Here is a 20,573-nt window from a genome sequence, read left to right as displayed (position 1 = left end):
AACTGTTTTCTATCCCTAGAAAAACGGTCAGGCAGATGCATTTTTGGTTCAGGGATGACCCTCGGGGAAGTCCGTAACAGATCTTCCTGTGACCTCACCCGGAGGGACAGATCCTGAACCATCTGAGTAAGTTCCTGAATCTGACTAACAAGAAGCTGGCCAGGGTTTGGCCCAACACCGGTGGGATTCATAAGGCCGACAAAAATCTCCCAACTAAAAAGTGAAAAGATTTACTGTAAGTTAAATCTTTTCTTTTGTAGGCCGGTGATAATGTTATGATTCCTGTACTCCAGACCGGAGGAGATCTTATGGCAGGGATCTGAGTACAGGAAAATAAGCTGGTTGTGGGAGCTGGATAGCCTAGTAACCCCTGGCGCCCTAACTCCGTTGTCTCGCCCGTGTTATCAGAAATCCCCTGCGAGACTATGGTTGCTTGAGCCCATGGCAGCCGCGTTCGAAGGGCGGATTATGTCTGCCCAACCCCGATGCCCCCGCATGTCTTAATGGGAGACAAGGGGAAGTCCGAGACAGGGTGATAACAAGGGGCCCTCTGACTAAGCAACCAGGCCAGGGGTTATAAGCTAACTAACTAAATCAAAAGGTATGTGCGGACTAGCCGCCAGGAAAAAGGACAACCAAGGATCCACTGATCCGACACTCCTATCCGGCACCGCCGGACACCAGAGTGGATCTGTGGAAGCGGAATCCTCCGCAAAGCTCCAGAACACAATTAAACAAAATAATAAACAGAAGCGGACAAGCCGCAACACACGGCTGCGCCGCGACTCACGACACCACCAGATGTTTAAAGGTGCTCGGTCAGACCCCAGGAAACAGATGGTAACTTCCGAGTACAGGATCTCTGAGGACAGGAACAACCGAAAAGACCGGGACTGGGAACTCTCTGCAGCAGACACAGGCAAACAGGAAGCTATCACCGGCGTCTGTAAGAGGTCCTGAGGGTGCCTTTATTCAGGCACCCTCCAATCAAGATCCAGACAGGACAATCAAATAGAAATGCCGTGCAGCTTGCATGCTGCACGGCCAGCACATAATCAGGGTAATGAGAATAGACCCAGCAACGGGGAACGCGGCTGAACGTGGCGTCCCCGTTGCTAAGGTCAGAGCGGCTCCGTGCGCCCGGCGTCTTAGCGTTGCCAGGGAGCCGGCGGCTGAACGCGCACGGCGTCCCTGGTTGCTAGGCGCCGGGCCGCACGGCCGAGCGGACCCCGGCGCCTAACACCCAGAGTAGTGAGGAAGTTCAAGCAAGAAGGAGGAATCCTTCTTCTAATAGCTCCAGCGTGGCCCAGACGGCATTGGTTCTCAGACCTACCGGGTCTCTCACTAGAGCGTCCTCTTCTGCTTCTGCAATGACCAGACCTCCTCGTTCAGGGCCCTTGTGTTTACCAGGATTTGGTCCGACTGGCTTTGATGGCGTGGCTCTTGAAGCTTCCGTACTGCGGGCCAAAGGATTTTCTGAGGCGGTTATTCAAACTATGTTGCAGGCCTGTAAGCCGTCTTCTGCTTGGATTTACCATAGGGTCTGGAATTCTTACTTTGCTTGGTGCGCATCTAACAATCATGACATTTACAAGTTTAGTACGGCCAAAATGTTGGCCTTCCTACAACAGGGCCTGGACTTGGGCCTTCGGCTGGCCTCCCTCCAGGTTTATATTTCTGCCTTGTCGGTGTGATTTCAGAGAAAAATTGCGACTCTGCCTGATGTTCATACATTCACTCAGGGTGTTTTACGGATTCAATCTCCTTATGTCCCACCTGTGGCTCCTTGGGATTTGTCAGTGATTGCCGGGACCCTTCGTGACTTCTGTCAGTTTGTGGTTTGCGGTAAACCTTAATTAACCTCGTATTCTACCACAGACCGCAAAGTTCCCACCATTGACTATAATGGAGGATCGCAAACCTCCATTATAGCCTAAGCGCTCCTCCTAATTGACAGGCCAGGAGCGCACAGCCAATCAGGAGAGTGCTATGATGTGGTGCTCCCTGATTGACTCCTGGGTCCCCAACTGACAGAAGTGACGAGGGGTCCTGGCATTTTGACATACACAATGTTGACACTGGCATAATGCTGAGATTGTCAAAATGTGATGATTGTGAATGTCAGCAGTAATTGTTTAGGATAAAACTAAACCTAGCCCTAATATGCCTAAAGCCTAATCACAGCCTAACCCTAATCCTAATATGCCTAAAGCCTAATCACAGCCTAGCCCTAATCCTAATATGCCTAAACCCTAACTGCAGCCTGCCCTAACCCTAATATGCCTAAACCCTAACCGCAGCCTGTCCTAACCCTAATATGCCTAAACCCTAACTGCAGCCTGCCCTAACCCTAATATGCCCAAACCTTATCTGCAGCCTAGCCTAACTCTAATATACCTAAACCCAAACCGCATCAAAACCCAAATAAGCGTAACTCCAACCGCAACCTAGCCCTAAGTCTATTTGCGGCCGTTCGACATCCTGAACAGAGACAAATATGTCGACATTCTGGTGTTGACATTTTGACTGACAACGTTCTGAATGTCAACATGTTGACTGGATACCGATAGAAAAATCAGGGCAGATGTATTAACCTGGAGAAGGCATAAGGAAGTGATAAACCAGTGATAAATGCAAGGTGATAAACACACCAGCCAATCAGATCCTAACTGTTAATTTACATATTGGAGTGGCACCGCCATGCCCATCACCACCCGCACTCTTCCGTATACACAGCCAGGGTATCAAATCTGTATGGGGGGGTGGGGCTGCGGGCCACTCCTGTGTGGAGCCTTTGACAGCTGGTGAGCCTGGCAGCTCTTCAGCGGTGGCTTCAGCAGGGACAGGCAGAAGCATGCATAGTAATTACTGCATTTCAGCAGGGATCAGACCAAGTGAAGGGGGTGGGGATGGGGGGGGGGGGGGGGGGATGCTGCAGCCTGTAATTGTTTTAGTATTAGTTTGATGGCACATTTTAATAAGTATTTTTAGGCACTTCAGCCCGTTTTTAGGCACTGTAGCCCCGTGTCGACACCACTCAGGATACCGTCACAAGATCACCGACAGCCGTGATGCCGAAGATCGGGGTTCACGGTTAGAGTACCGGGGGAGAGGGTTAGGGTTAGGCACTAGGGGGGTTTGGGTTAGGCACTGGGGGGTGGTTAGCCATAGCCTCCACCCCTTGAGGGTTAGCTGTAGCAGACAGCCCCAGGGATGGGGGGGTTAGCCAAAGGTGTTAGGGTAGAGGATGGAGGGCTAGAAATACTTACCCCCTACAATGTCAAGATCTTCACGTCACTACCGGTATCCTGATCACTGGAATTTAGAATGTATTCCAGTTGGAGGGCATTGAGGATCCCCACTGTAGTTATTTTCTGGTCACCAGACAATCACATACTAGGGGCCAGATTCAGACCTGATTGCTGGATTATTGAACTACTGCGCATGCGTATACACCGCAATGTTTTTAAAATTTCGATCACATGGGTGTTTGCAAGGTGATTGACAGAAAGAGGCCATTTGTGGGTGGTAACTGGCTATTTTCTGTGAGTGTCTGTAAAAACACAGGCGTTCCCAAACATTTTAAGGGTGGGTGTGTGACGTCAGCTCTGGCCCGTATCAACCTGATTTCTTCGCACTGGAGGAGTAAGTATAAAGCTATGCACAGACTGCACGCACTGCACAGAATGGGGAAAACATTCCATGGTGAATGTGATGCAAACGGTTTTGCAGCTGTCCACTGACTGAGGGAATGGGTTTAGTATCTGCACACTCAGTACAATATCCAAATTTTATGGATGTGTGAAAATCACCACTATACATCCATTAAAGGGGGGGCCCCTCTTTCCAGATAATAAGTAATATCCTATATTTGCAGGGGGTGCTGTCAACTACAGTGTGTCAGGAATCGACTCACCACGGTGACATCTGTCCGCCGTTGCGGACTCCGTCCTGGGTCCCTGCGTTCATCTGTCATCCGCGTCTCTGCCATCAGACGCCATCCTGGGCCTGGGAGCGCTCCTGTGATAGCGGGCGTGTAGCACGCCGCGTTCCCGCTAGGCCGCGGCATGGGCGCCGCCATGACAGCCTCCAGCAGTCAGCATACAGCGGCCAATCCGGTGCTTGGCCGCACCCACTTTTCCTCACTCCACCAATGACTGTGTAACAAGGGGTATATATGAAGCTGCAGGATCAGTCTGCAGGCATCCTGAACTTTGTGTCACTCCCGCGACTCATGTGTAAGGATCTGGTTCCTGTTTCCTCCGTGTACCTGGATACCTACCTGCTGTTCCGTGTTCCTGGCTATCTACTTAAGACTCTGTACTCCTGGTTACTTCTCACAGCTCCGTGGAACTACAAGCCCCAGCAATACCTGCTTCCATCTACAGGCTTCACACTCACCACCATCTCTGTGTGCTTCAGCCTAGCAGTAGAGACTGACTCCAGGTGTGTTCCATCTCTCCACCTGTGATGCAGCTTGCATGCTGCCAGTGCCTCATCACCTGCACTGTGGACATAGTCAGACTCCTGCCTCTGCTACCAGGTTTGCCATACAACACCATCTCTGCTGGTTCCATGTTTTAATCTGCTCTGGTTCCCATACCAGAATATTCTCTGCCAAGTTATCACTCATCTGTTATCATCACTACCGGTTATCATTTCATCAGTCACCATTCATTTTGTTACCATAGACTTTCAGCTGCCACGCTGTACAATTGACATTTGCATTTCCTACTGTTATTTTCTGCTGCCGTTTTGTGAACCATCTGTCTAATAAATATCATTGCGCTCATGCGCAGAAACATAATCCAGCCTCCTCGTTTTCTCCCATCCACCTCCACTGACCCACTAGCGCCCCCTCCGGGGACACAGACAAAACCAAGTCTGACAGTAAGTTCAGGATCGATGGACTCGGACGGTGGACGGAGTGTGGGGTCAGAGGCCTTGCAAAATCTGGTCTCCCGTTTGGATGGTCAAGAGGCTGCGCAGCAGCAGATGTTCCAGTTCCTGCAAGGGATGTCCTCCCGGATAGATACACTACAGCAATCCCTGCCTAGTGTACACACTCCTACAGTTCCTGTTACTCCAGCACCTGCCAGTACTGTGAGTTCTTCTATGCCGGCTGCATCAGCTCCAGTGTCACGTCTGCACCTGCCCGTGCCAAGCAAGTATGATGGCAGCCCAAAGTTATGTCGCGGGTTTCTCAACCAATGTGAAATCCAGTTTGAATTGTTGTCACATAATTTCCCCACGTCAAGATCCAAGGTTGCCTACATCATCTCTCTACTTTCTGGATCTGCTTTGAGTTGGGTGTCTCCTCTGTGGGAACGTGCCGACCCTCTGATTAACAACTATGCAGAATTCGTGTCAACCTTCAGACGGATCTTTGACGAGCCTGGTCGTGCAACATCAGCTTCTGCCGACCTAATCCAACTTCGTCAAGGTACCCGTAGTATGGGACAATATGTCATCCAGTTCCAGACGTTGGCCGCAGAGATTCAGTGGAACAATCAAGCCCTGGTAGCAGCTTTCTGGCATGGACTCTCTGATCGGATCAAGGACGAACTGGCAACCCGCGATCTTCCTGTACAATTGTCCGATTTAATTTCCTTGTGCATCAAGTTGGACTCTCGCATCCGCGAACGCAACAATGAACGTGCTCGGAGTGAGCCACGCAGATCAAGGATGATACCTTCCGTACAGTTCCAGTCTCCACCTTCTGATGAGCCTATGCAAATAAATAGGTCCCGCCTAACTCCTGAGGAGCGTTCAAGAAGACTTCGTGAGAGACTATGTCTTTATTGTGCGGCTGCAGGTCACCAGATTAATTCCTGCACAGTGCGTTCGGGAAACGCCAGATCCTGACTTGTAAAGGAGGAGTCAAGTTGGGATCTTCTAGACAAGCTCCTTCTAATCAAGACCTTATCCTTCCTGTGACTTTAGAGACTTCAGTTGGGCTTCAGTCTGCATCAGCATTAGTGGACTGTGGAGCCGCAGGAAATTTCATCACCCAAGCTGCGGTAAATAAATTTTGCTTGCCTGTATGTGAACTTTCTTACCCAGTCTACATTACCGCCGTGGATGGTAGCCGAATCTCCAAGGGGAATATTTCTCACCAAACTGCACCAGTGGTTTTGGGAGTTGGGTTCCTACACTCAGAATTAATAAAGTTCTTAGTCATTCCTCAAGCCACCCAGGAGATCGTTTTGGGCATGCCCTGGCTCCAGCTACACAATCCACAGTTTGACTGGTCAACGTTACAACTTACTTCATGGGGTTCACATTGCCATCAGTCCTGTTTAGCCCAAGTTTGTCCAATTAAGTCTACTGAAGTAAAAACCCAGTCAAGTCTTCCTGCGGCTTATCAAGATTTCTCTGATGTCTTCAGTGAAAAAGCCGCGGATGTCCTGCCGCCCCATAGAGAATGGGATTGTCCCATCGATCTCCTTCCTGGCAAGAAGCCACCTAGGGGGCGTACCTACCCGTTATCTGTTCCCGAAACTGAAGCGATGAGCGACTACATCAGGGAGAATTTACAGAAGGGATTCATTCGTCCTTCATCATCACCCGCTGGTGCAGGCTTCTTCTTTGTTAAAAAGAAGGATGGAGGACTGCGTCCATGCATTGACTACCGGGGTCTCAATGACATTACCATTAAAAATAGTTATCCATTACCACTCATTACCGAATTATTTGACAGAGTTAAAGGAGCCCGCATCTTCACCAAGCTAGATCTCCGCGGTGCCTACAACCTCATCAGAATCCGGAGTGGTGACGAATGGAAGACAGCTTTTAACACTCGAGATGGTCATTACGAGTACCTGGTAATGCCATTCGGGTTGAGTAATGCCCCAGCAGTGTTCCAACACTTTGTGAACGAAATCTTCCGTGACGTTCTGTATAAATACCTCGTTGTTTATCTGGATGATATCCTCATCTTCTCCCAAGATCTTCCCTCTCATCGTCTACAAGTCCGTGAAGTCCTCCGACGTCTTCGTGTGAACCGGCTCTACGGTAAACTATCCAAGTGTACCTTTGAAGTTTCCTCTATACCCTTCCTGGGATATATAATTTCCGGATCGGATCTCCAGATGGACCCGACAAAGTTGGAAGCCATTGCCAATTGGTCCATTCCAAATTCTCTCAAGTCTATTCAGCGGTTCCTGGGATTTGCCAACTACTATAGGAAATTTATTCGGGGATTCTCCACTCTCATCGCTCCTATTACCAACTTAACTCGGAAAGGGGCAGACCATTCCAACTGGTCAGAAGAGGCTTTAGCGGCCTTCCAGAAAATCAAGCTGGCCTTTATGTCTGCTCCAGTTCTGTCCCAGCCAGATGTAAACAGACCGTTCGAGTTGGAGGTGGATGCCTCTACAGTTGGAGTTGGAGCTGTTCTCTCCCAGAAGGGAACTGATGGGAAAATCCACCCCTGTGGATTTTATTCTCGTAAATTCCTCCCTGCAGAAGCTAACTATTCCGTTGGAGATCAAGAACTACTGGCGATTAAGCTGGCCCTCGAGGAATGGAGGTATCTCCTGGAAGGGGCCAAACATCCGTTCAACATCTACACGGATCATAAAAATCTGCTATATTTAAAGGCAGCCCAGTGCCTTAATCCTCGCCAGTCCAGGTGGGCTATGTTTTTCTCACGTTTTAACTTTAAGCTTCATTTCCGCCCAGGTTCGCAGAATGTTAAAGCTGACGCCTTATCCCGATCTATGGAATCCGTAGAGGAAACGTCTGACTCAGTTCCACATTCCATCCTGAGTCCAGTGGTATTTGCTGCATCTCAAGTCTCCCCAGCTCCTCCTCCTGGTAAGACTTTTGTTTCCCCAGAACTCCGTCCCAAGTTGCTGTCTTGGGCCCATCAATCCAAGTTCACTGGTCATCCCGGTGTTCTGAAAACCTTCAAGTTCCTCTCTGAGACATACTGGTGGCCAAAGATGAAAGCTGACATCAAGGATTTCGTGGCATCCTGTCCTAAGTGTGTGCAGCACAAGACTCCTCGTCAGTCTCCAGCAGGTCAGTTACAACCATTGTCTGTTCCTAGTCGCCCTTGGTCACACCTGTCCATGGACTTTATCTCCGACCTTCCTCCTTCTCAAGGATACAATACCATCTGGGTTGTAGTGGACAGATTTACCAAGATGGCCCATTTTGTTCCTCTCCAGGGTCTCCCTTCTGCCCCAAAACTCGCCCAAATCTTCCTACGGGAGATTTTCCGCTTACATGGTCTACCCTCAGAAATAATATCCGACCGAGGTGTACAGTTTGTAGCGAGGTTTTGGAGGGCTCTCTGTTCTGCCATGCAGGTTAAACTGAAGTTCTCGTCATCTTACCACCCTCAGACGAATGGGCAGACAGAGAGGGTAAATCAAGAACTAGAGACATTTTTAAGGTTGTATGTTTCATCTTCTCAGGATGACTGGTTTGATCTGCTCCCATGGGCCGAGTTTGCCCACAACTTCCCCTACCACACTGCTACTGAGACAACTCCATTCTTCGCAGTGTATGGGCAACATCCTCGTGTTCCAGATTTCCAAGAACTCCCTCACATGGATGTTCCTGCTGCCACTACTGCCCTGAGTCAGTTTTCTTCAATCTGGAGGAAGATTCACACTTCTCTCAAAAAGGCCTCCAGCCGGTATAAATACTTTGCTGATCGCAAAAGACGTGCAGTTCCTAGCCTGAAACCTGGGGACAAGGTTTGGCTGTCTACCCGGAACCTCCGTCTTAGGGTCCCGTCTATGAAATTTGCACCACGTTTCATTGGTCCCTTTCCTGTCGAAAGAGTCATCAACCCTGTGGCCTACAAGCTGAAGTTACCACCTTCTCTGCGAATACCTAATGCTTTTCATGTTTCTCTCCTCAGACCTTTAGTCCTGAATCGTTTCCAAAGAGCTCTTCCAGTTGGTCCCAAAGTTCGAACTCAGCGGGGCGTGGAGTTCGAGATTGGCAAGATTCTGGATTCCCGTTGCCGGTATGGACGTCTTCAATACCTTGTCGATTGGTCCGGTTATGGCCCAGAGGAGAGAAGTTGGGTAAATTCGTTGGATGTCCATGCTCCAAGGTTGGTCCGTGTCTTCCATAACACTCATCCTTCCAAGCCACGTGGGTGTTCGGTGCCCACCCTTAAAGGGGGGGGTACTGTCAGGAATCGACTCACCACGGTGACATCTGTCCGCCGTTGCGGACTCCGTCCTGGGTCCCTGCGTTCATCTGTCATCCGCGTCTCTGCCATCAGACGCCATCCTGGGCCTGGGAGCGCTCCTGTGATAGCGGGCGTGTAGCACGCCGCGTTCCCGCTAGGCCGCGGCATGGGCGCCGCCATGACAGCCTCCAGCAGTCAGCATACGGCGGCCAATCCGGTGCTTGGCCGCACCCACTTTTCCTCACTCCACCAATGACTGTGTAACAAGGGGTATATATGAAGCTGCAGGATCAGTCTGCAGGCATCCTGAACTTTGTGTCACTCCCGCGACTCATGTGTAAGGATCTGGTTCCTGTTTCCTCCGTGTACCTGGATACCTACCTGCTGTTCCGTGTTCCTGGCTATCTACTTAAGACTCTGTACTCCTGGTTACTTCTCACAGCTCCGTGGAACTACAAGCCCCAGCAATACCTGCTTCCATCTACAGGCTTCACACTCACCACCATCTCTGTGTGCTTCAGCCTAGCAGTAGAGACTGACTCCAGGTGTGTTCCATCTCTCCACCTGTGATGCAGCTTGCATGCTGCCAGTGCCTCATCACCTGCACTGTGGACATAGTCAGACTCCTGCCTCTGCTACCAGGTTTGCCATACAACACCATCTCTGCTGGTTCCATGTTTTAATCTGCTCTGGTTCCCATACCAGAATATTCTCTGCCAAGTTATCACTCATCTGTTATCATCACTGCCGGTTATCATTTCATCAGTCACCATTCATTTTGTTACCATAGACTTTCAGCTGCCACGCTGTACAATTGACATTTGCATTTCCTACTGTTATTTTCTGCTGCCGTTTTGTGAACCATCTGTCTAATAAATATCATTGCGCTCATGCGCAGAAACATAATCCAGCCTCCTCGTTTTCTCCCATCCACCTCCACTGACCCACTAGCGCCCCCTCCGGGGACACAGACAAAACCAAGTCTGACACAGTGTATATTCATTAGAGTTTTGAGAGAAAAAGAAACAGAGGAATCTGTAATGTTGACGCACTAGCTAGAGATATAATTAAAACATAACCTTTATTAGATATACATTAAATTGTATCATGAATCATTGATCCAGACTACAGTGAAACATAGAATTAAAAAATTGACAATACTAACATATATGTGAATTAAAGAGATGAAAAATTGTGATTAAAGATTTTTAAAAAATGTGTCCACGTGTGTCAAAGTGTTAGCTCTTATTTAGTAACCGTATGGGCATACTGGTGCCAGAATCTATGGTCTTTATTGTCCCAAATGATCTATCCCCACTGAATCCGTATTCCTAGATCATAAATCACTGACCTCCTATTAAGGAATGTATTAGTTCGATTTTTATACACATATATATATCAATGGTAAGGATCCTGAAGTTGGAGTAATGTTTCTTCACTCTGAGCTGGTGGGAATATGGCAATTCCCGTCAAATGTCGCAGCCCACAATTATAGCTGTATTTAACTGATATTCAATTATGCTGAAAATATCCACGTTATATATTGCTTCCCTTAGAGGTATGCCAACCCCAATTATATTGGAAAGCCAGCTATCATTTCGTACAAAATATCACTTATAGAGCCCACACTGCTAAAGGGAGTAACCCTTATTTTTTACAGTGTAGTTGGGCTGCCCCGTAGGGATATAGTGATCCAACTTCTTAAATGTATATGTGTATATATAGTATATATAGTAATATTGATCTTGGTTCAGTGGTTGATAGTATGGATAGAACCATTCATTAAATGGCAGCGTATGCCCTCCCACTTATGTGGATGAGAAAGATTTAATTTAATTTATAATGCCAGGTAATTCAATATAGAGGTGTGTGAGGGAATGGATCTGACCTAATAGAAAGGATTTGTTATTATAGATAGAAACATAACACAACAAAGGATTTTTTGATTTTGTTATGACACATAGATTAAACTATGTTGTCACGCTGGCAGTTGATATATTTTTTCAGCTGCTAGCTGGCTTATGAGTATCGCCGGTAAATATGCTACAATGTGCTGAGTTGAGTGTAGCTGTAGGATATGTTGCAATTCTCTTGTTTCAATGTATTTTCAATCGTGTTTGTTACTAAGTGTAGCATTCCACTTAGAACAAGAGACTGCTCACATCACACTAATTAAATGGTGTAAATATTATAATTTGCACAAATGCTTAAATGGCTGGTACTGTTCCAGTGTTTTATATCATGTATAGTGCTTAACATATATAGCATTTAACAGTTGTCTATCCTGCCATTTGCATGTAGCATATTATATCCACAGCTGTCAGAGCATGCTTATACGTTTATTTCTTTATTGGATTAAATTATACTGTCTCACTGGCAGTTAGTATAATTTATCATTTATCAGCTGCTAGCTGGCTTATAAATGTTGCCAGTAAACTTGCTACAATGTGCTGAGTTAAGTATAGCTGTAGGATATGTTGCAATTCTCTTGTTCTCATATATTATCAGTGTAGTATGACATTCCAATTAGAACAGGAGACTGCACACTCACACTGATTCAATGGTGCAGATATTATAGTTTGCACATATACAATCCAATCATGCTATGTTAGGTCAATCTGATCTGAATAGACTCATATAGGTATCTCTTCCTCCTGTATCAGTGAGTATATAGTGTTACTCTCTCCGCTATCCACTGGCATTATTGATATGCACTGTGCCTTCACTAATAAGGCTTGGTCTTTCTCATAAGTGGGAACAGTTTTTAGCAATCATATATAAACATTCATATACACACGTGGACACACTGTGCCCAACACGCGTGTTTCACTGCGCTATTGCAGCTTCGTCAGGGAGCTGACGTCACGTGGGTGTGTGACGTCAGCTCTGGCCCGTATCAACCTGATTTCTTCGCACTGGCGGAGTAAGTATAAAGCTATGCACAGACTGCACGCACTGCACAGAATGGGGAAAACATTCCATGGTGAATGTGATGCAAACGGTTTTGCAGCTGTCCACTGACTGAGGGGAATTGTTGCAAAGTGTACACATGCAATCGCACACTTGCACGAGGCAAATTTTCACTCTCCCTGGGCGGCGACTATCTGATCGCAGGACAGTGTAATTTGCAGCACAGCGATCAAGTCTGAATTAAGCCCTATATTACAGAAAATACTAAGAAATCCACAGATGTTGGGGCTCTCATATCCAGGTATCCCCTATCCAGGCATAGACACTGGGATCCCTTCATTTTATACAGCAGATTGTCTACATCTTAAGGGCCCTACACACTGGGCGATTACACTGAAAGATATGAACGAGATATCGTTCATATCTTTCAGTGTGTATGCACTAACGATGAACGATGCGCGGCCCCGCAGACGTTCATCGTTGGTGCCGGCTCTTTTATGCCTGCAAGCCAATATGGACAATATCATCCATATTAGCATGCAAGGCTATGGGGCTGGGTGACGGGGGGAGTGAAGAAACTTCACTCCCACCCTTCAACCCCCCGCCACAGGGTCGATGTTCTCTCATATTATTATTACTACACATTTTATGCCTTTCATTCAATCACAGAAACAAAACATTTCATTCTGAAAACCCAAGTGTAGAATCAACTATGGAAAGGTAAATTAATGCCAAGGCAAGAATCACAAAGCATTTATTGATGGTGGTTAGAAAAGACATATGCACCTTTCCTTTTATTAGAGTGACCATATTATCCCTTTTACCTGAGACGCTCATGGATTACACAGGTTGTGTGGCTAATTAAAACCAGGTGAAATGGAGTCTTGAAGTCAGCCAGCCACAGAACCCATGTAATTAATATGTGTCCAGAATTAAAGGGATGAGGTGGTAACCCTAGCGGTGAGGTAAACGGTTCAGGAGGCACTGGCTGGTACCAGAGCCATATTTACACACAATATATGAGCCAAAGGTTTCATGTGGGCATTATACAAACGTGCTGTAGTATATACTGCTGGAAATTTGGTGAGTTTGGATCAGAGATGTGTGGAAAAGATAGGCAGAGGACGCACTGCCTCACCTGTCATAGGCTTTTTACTCCAGAGTTTTGACTATAAAAATCATTTGAATAATACAAAGAAGAGATTTATAAGATATTCATATTTTTCATCATATTTTTAATTTACTTTATACAGTAAACTCTGGCGTAAACGTTAGTATGACAGGAAAGGCTCTGCCTCACCCCACCGCACATCACTGGATGCTACAGTAGGGAATAGGAGAATAATGTATGTGTGAGATTGTTAGTTGTGCTACACAGCGGCTTTTCACGTTGGGAGTCCTTCTATAACAGGACACAAATTAATTAATGTCATGTCTGTTGTATGACGCACAGTATCCAGCAACTTGTGGCAGAAAGGTCATGGGAGCATGTTTTTTTAAGTGTATAAAGAAATACGCTTACAGGAGATAATGATCATTTGTCAAAAGGTAGTTGGATTTGACAAAGAATACAATACTGACAATCAGATACTTTTGTCACTTCTAGATTACTTGTTCTTCATTTTTGCTATTTTTCTTTTTGATATTATATACTGTATACATGCACACATTTACACCACAAGTATAATGGCTGAACACCCTTGTGGTATTCTACAATGGAAATCAAATCTTCTTCTAGACCTTCTTCCCAACACTGTTGCAGAAGTTCCCACAAATAGAGTGGTCATATTATCCCTTTTACCTGGGATGCTCATGGATTACACAAATTCAATGGGGGTAATTGAGACTTGATCGTAGCAGCAAATTAGTTAGAAGTTGGGCAAAACCATGGGGGGTCATTCTGAGTTGTTCGCTCGTTGCTGATTTTCGCAACGGAGCGATTAAGGCAAAAATGCGCATGCGCATGGTACGCAGTGCGCATGCGCTAAGTATTTTAGCACAAAACTTAGTAGATTTACTCACGGACGAACAAAGAATTTTCATCGTTGAAGTGATCGGAGTGTGATTGACAGGAAGTGGGTGTTTCTGGGCAGAAACTGGCCGTTTTCTGGGAGTGTTCGGAAAAACGCAGGCGTGCCAGGATAAAACGCAGGAGTGTCTGGAGAAACGGGGGAGAGGCTGGCCGAACGCAGGGTGTGTTTGTGACGTCAAACCAGGAACGAAATGGGCTGAGCTGATCGCAGTGTAGGAGTAAGTCTCGAGCTACTCAGAAACTGCTAAGAATTTTCTATTCGCAATTCTGCTAATCTTTCGTTCGCAATTCTGCTAAGCTAAGATACACTCCCAGAGGGCGGCGGCCTAGCGTGTGTAATGCTGCTAAAATCTACTAGCGAGCGAACAACTCGGAATGAGGGCCCATGTGCACTGCAGGGGGGACAGATATAACATGTGCAGAGAGTTAGATTTGGGTGGGTTGTTTTGTTTCTGTGCAGGGTAAATACTGGCTGCTTTATTTTTACACTGCAATTTAGATTTCAGATTGAACACACCCCACCCAAATTTAACTCTCTCTGCACATGTTATATCTGCCCCCTACAGTGCACATGGTTTTGGCCAACTGCTAACAAATTTTCTGCTACGATTAAGTCTGAATTACCCCCTGTGGCTGGCTGACTTCAAGCCTACATTTCAACTGGTTTTAATCAGCCACAGAACCTGTGTAATCCATGAGCGTCCCAGGTAAAAGGGATAATATGGTTACTTTACCACAAATATGTTGCACTTGTAGGTAGCTTTGCTTTCACCCTTGTCTAGTTCATCTCGTGCAAAAAACGTCAGCGTGCGATCAGGTCGGAATGACCCCCACAGTGTCCAGACATTGGATCCAACTTGCTTCACATCTTATTAATGCAGAACCACAATCACCACCATATAATGTGTGGGCAATGTGGTCTATCATGCAATATTTAACGCTTGTTAAGTTGTGTCTCGCTTCGACAAAATGTTGTGCCAATGGTTGCTCATTATTTTTATTGGCTAGAGCTGATCTTATCGCTGAGCGATGGGCAGTCATGTGTTCTTTAAATTTTCTGGTGGTCTTGCCCATGTATGATAGCCCGTATGGGTAAATGATTTGATATACCACGTAAGACGATTGTGTACAGCCCATAACCTTTAATTTGATCCTATCAGTATGGGACCTGTTGCTGTACTTATTTTCCCATGCTTTCATGTACAGTATCAGTGATATTATAAACATTGTTTCTTTTCAGTCACTGTTCATAGTATAGTTGCTAGACTGTCAGTGTGTGTTTTTCCCTTTAGCATTTGTTATGTTGCACAACGGGTTTCCATGATGATGGGACTCTGACATGCATCGTGTCCTTTGTGATGATGTCATCAGCAGGCGCCATGGCCGGGAAGTGGGAGGAGGCAGCCTGCGCATGCACAGTGGTGGGGATATAAGGTGAGTTTCTTTTGCTTTTTGTTGTATCCTGATGTCAGTTTGTAAGAATTGAAACGTTGATACAGACCTGGGGTCCCAGTTGTATTCTTTTCATCCAGCCGTGAGTGCCGCATATCTCTCTGACATATGTAAGACACATACATTACATCTGCTATACACACATACAGGGCCGGCCCGACCGTTACGCGGGTTACGCGTAAGAGTAAGGCGCCACACTGTGGAGGGCGCCGGCAGCGTAGACCACGCTCCCAGAGAAACTAGACGCTACCATGCTGCCTGCTGTATACCGCCAGCTCCTATGCGGTGTGTGGGCTCGCGGACGGAGTTTAGTAGAGGTGCCCCCGGATGCTGAGGCGACCAGGGTGAGGAGGAGAGGGAGCTGCGCTGTGACAGCGCCACAGATCGGAGCTCTTACCGATCTGCGGCACTGAGCTGCGCTTCCGGCTTCCCTTGGTTGCCCCGGCAACCTTACACCCGCAGCGCCGACCGCCATGGCAGCCTAACAGTACAGGACAGCTGAGCGACGGCTCAGCTGTCCAATAGCCTGTAAAACAGCAGCCTGCGGCTCGGTAATTGGCTGAGCGCGCAGGCTGCAGGGTAAAGAAATGTCCCCTGGCAGTGGCAGGCAGCATGTGGAGCAGCATGTACGCGCCTTGGAGGAGACAGAGAAGAGTGAGTTCTCACTCTCCTGTCTCCTGTATTACAACAAAAGTAAGCCTGGCTGTTTTATTATTGCTCTGGGTACTGTGTGTGTATATATATATATATATATATATGTATGTGTGTGTGTGTGTGTGTGTGTGTGTGCATATACTGTATGTAAATATACACTGTATATAAATATGTATGTATATATATGTGTGTATATATATATATATATATATATATGTGTGTGTGTGTGTGTGTGTGTATGTATATATATATATATATATATATATATATGTGTGTATGTATATATATATATATATACACAGCACAAGATCGGGTAGTACTCACGGGACTGTCAATGGCGGAAATCAATGGACACGGGAGTCACTCCTGTATTGTGCCCATTGATTTCCGCCATTGACAGTCCCGTGAGTGCCGCCCGTTCTTGTGCTATGTATCTGGTGGGAAATCACCTTGGAGGGCACCGTGCTCTACCTGTGGCAATGTGTATAACGTGCTCTGCCTGGTGCAATGTGTGTTACGTGCTCTACCTGTCGCAATGTGTGTTACGTGCTCTACCTGTCGCAATGTGTATAACGTGCTCTACCTGGTGCAATGTGTGTAACGTGCTCTACCTGGTGCAACGTGTGTAACGTGCTCTGCCTGGTGCAATGTGTGTAACGTGCTCTGCCTTGTGCCATGTGTGTAACGTGCTCTACCTGGTGCAATGTGTATAACGTGCTCTGCCTGGTGCAATGTGTGTAACGTGCTCTGCCTGGCGCAATGTGTGTAACGTGCTCTGCCTGGCGCAATGTGTGTAACATGCTCTGCCTGGCGCAATGTGTGTAACGTGCTCTACCTGTCGCAATGTGTATAACGTGCTCTACCTGGTGCAATGTGTGTAACGTGCTCTACCTGTCGCAATGTGTATAATGTGCTCTGCCTGGCGCAATGTGTGTAACGTGCTCTGCCTGGTGCAATGTGTATAACGTGCTCTACCTGTCGCAATGTGTGTAACGTGCTCTGCCTGGCGCAATGTGTGTAACGTGATCTGCCTGGCGCAATGTGTATAACGTGCTCTACCTGGTGCAATGTGTGTAACGTGCTCTACCTGGTGCAATGTGTGTAATGTGCTCTATCTGTGTGGTGTAATGTGAATTGGTACTATTATGTGGCCATGCTCGTTCCCCATGAAGCCACGCCCCTAAATTTTGGGTGCAGATATGGGAGGGGGAGCACCAATTTACGTTCTGCAAAAGGGCACCGAAATGTCTAGTTACAGCTCTGATGCAGTGTCCTGTATGCTACACTGCCCAGCAGCACTGTCACCCCCCACCCCCCTTTCAACACTTAGTAGTGTCCAATCAAGTCTCTGTCTTTATATTTGAATAATTAATAAGATTAATAAAAACCTTCATTCCAATGGGACCCAGAAAAGGACAGGTAGGACCCCCATTTTTAAAAGTTAGATTAATTAGAATACACTTACTTAACGGTTTTGCCCTTTAAGTTTTAACTTTATGGTAGGCAGTTGATTTCACCCATATTTCGCTTAATGCACTTTAAGCTTTTGTGTGTATAATATTTTTCATAAACCATCTGGGCGGGGGGGGGGGGGGGTTGGGGGTGCCAAAATCTATATTCGCTTACCAAAAAATGTAGGCTTGGGCCGGCCCTGCACTCATATATATATATAGCTATAGCACTTTTATATGTAGATGGTTGGTGTGTAGTGAAATTGAAACCTGACAGATGTGCGCTAAGACAGCATAATAAATCAAATAACACAGATAAACAAATATAAATGTATACAGCTCCTTTAAGAACTGGCAGGAGCCTCACAGTCTGAGCTGTAACTAGACCTTTTGGTGTCCTGTGCCAGAAGGACAATTAACACGCCCCCCCCATCCCCATTTTTCCAGTAGGGCCATAAGGCGCATGCCTCACGGGGAAGGGGCATGACATATACACACACATTTATAGAACATTGCAAAAGAATGGATTTGGACACAAATCCTATTTATATGACATTCATGCACTCAATCCAAGAGCTTGGCATCATTCAGCCACAATACCCCTCATTAAATAACACATTTCAATATACTGCCACACCCAGGACTCAAACCCACAACCTGCTGCATCCCAGCCCAACACCCCATCCACCGAACCACTTGATCCCACATAAAAACTGAGATTTATAACTATATGAAGCTGCCTGTACCCGGTAAAAAAAACTATCACCATAATTAAGCAGATCCATGCAATATGCAGCCACACATACAAACCCTTGCAGACACACATACACAGATCTGCCCAGCCATAACGCTGATCACCCCTTCACAAAGTACAAGGTAAGCTTCAAATAGTTAAAACGCTACAGCTTGGAATTCTCTAGTTTTCTATGCAAGGGCAGATAAAGGACAGTGTGACTGAACAATAAAGAGTTATCAAGTCAAGTCCATGAATGCTGTATAGGTATTAGCGACAAAAGGAGTGGGGGTAGGAGACAGTGACAGTCAGGAGATGCTGGGCTTCATAAAGGGGAGGACGATGTAAGTGAAAGTAATTAGATAATTCATAATTAACAAGTGCTGCCATCAGCGCCCCCTACCCTGCAGCGCTATGTGCGTAGCACACTCTGCTGCACACACCTAGTTACAGCCCTGCTCACAGTCACTGTGTGGGAATGCGGTCGGTGCTGCAACGATCCCTACCTTTCCCTATTGCACTCTGCATGTGTCTAGACAGTGTGCTATTCTCAGAGTTCCCTGTAGACTCGTCAGATGCTGAGGCACAGTATGCAGAGAGATCCTGGACTGCCAGCATTGGTCAGCTATCAGACGCGCCCTCCTTGCTTTTCCGTCTCTCTTCCTGATACAGTGCTGACAGTGTGCAGCCAGTGAAATGGCTAATCAGTCAGTGTGTGTGCCAGTTTCCTCCAACACGTTTAATCGCATGTATGACTTTCTCAAGGCATCCCCTGAAAAATCTCTGCTGCAGTGCCACCTTTAAATGAATCCTTTAAACTCTTCAGGCAGGCATGCTGCGGTCTGTGCAGCCCCCCAGAGCATTCTGAGTACACTCTAGGCCCTGCTATACTTATTATTGCCAATGGCCCTGCCTCCTTAGTGTCGACATTGGTCAAGGGGCATGGCCAGAGGGTGGCAGACACATGGCTCAGCAAATACCTGTTACAGCACTGTTTAAAGCCTACCATATCTTCCTAGGTAGGTCTGACATAGCCTGTAGATATACTTTGGGTCATTATCTTGCTGTAGGTTGATCCCTTAATAAACTAGATGTATACCAGGGGATATTGCACGGTGCTGCAAAATGCTGTGGTAGCCCTTTTGGCTGCAGTCAATCTGTGCCTGTTGCCGGCTTGGGGGATGGTATTGGGATCCCAACACTTGGGATGACAGCATTCAGAATACCGACAATGGCATCCTAACACCTGTTAGGCAAGTGTTCTAACCCTAACCCCCTAACAATCCCTTCCCACGGCCTGACTTAACACCCCTCCACACACACACACAGACTTACCCTAGCCCTCCCCAGTGGTGCCTAAACCTAACACTCCCTCCCCGCAGCCTAACCCACCTTATTGCCCATCTCTAACCCCTCCCCTTCTTCATGCCTAAACCTAAACCTTCCTCATCAGGATACTGGTCTTCTGACCAATTTCAGGATTCCAGCATTGGGATTCCAACTGCTGGCATCCCGACTGTCATGATTCCAACACAACAATTCTTCCAATCTGAGAATGCTGCCCATGACACCTTACTGATTATCTCAGCGTGTGTGGTAAATCCACACTGTAACTGCCACCAGTAAAAAAAAACAGTCACTGCACCAGCCAGGCCAAGCAACTTTGAGGGACCACACCCATGGTGAGTTTCTGCTCTCACCCACACACAAAATTATTAATATGCAAAAAATTAGGTACCATGAGCCTCTTGAGGTTTTGGGTATCAAAACACAGACAACCAGATCTAAAATGAAGAGAATTTAATTTAAGTAAAAACTTCAAAGCTTATTGTTACAGAAAAAAAGAAAGTTACAAGAATATAATAAATTTAAAATAGTCACACAAGTAATTACTATCTCAAGAAATAAAAATATGAAAAAAGGTACAACGTTCATATCACCTAGGCAGGGCTGAACTCTGAGGTAAAGTCTCCTCTGGTAGGTATGTTTCATTATGATCATCTGGACCCCTTCACAATAGTGAATGAATGGCAGAGTGTCCAATATTTAAACTTCCTCCAATTCACATCCAGCACCCACTCCTCTTGGGATTACTGTTTAACCCTTCCAAAGCCAGAATGTATTGAGTCTCAGTTTATACTGTGAGGTCTCTTAACCATACTAACAGGGCGGATGGCCTTATCTTTT

Source organism: Pseudophryne corroboree, chromosome 3, assembly GCF_028390025.1.
Source record: "Pseudophryne corroboree isolate aPseCor3 chromosome 3, aPseCor3.hap2, whole genome shotgun sequence".
In the NCBI taxonomy this organism is placed as follows: Eukaryota; Metazoa; Chordata; class Amphibia; order Anura; family Myobatrachidae; genus Pseudophryne; species Pseudophryne corroboree.
Note: the sequence above shows the minus strand (reverse complement) of the source record.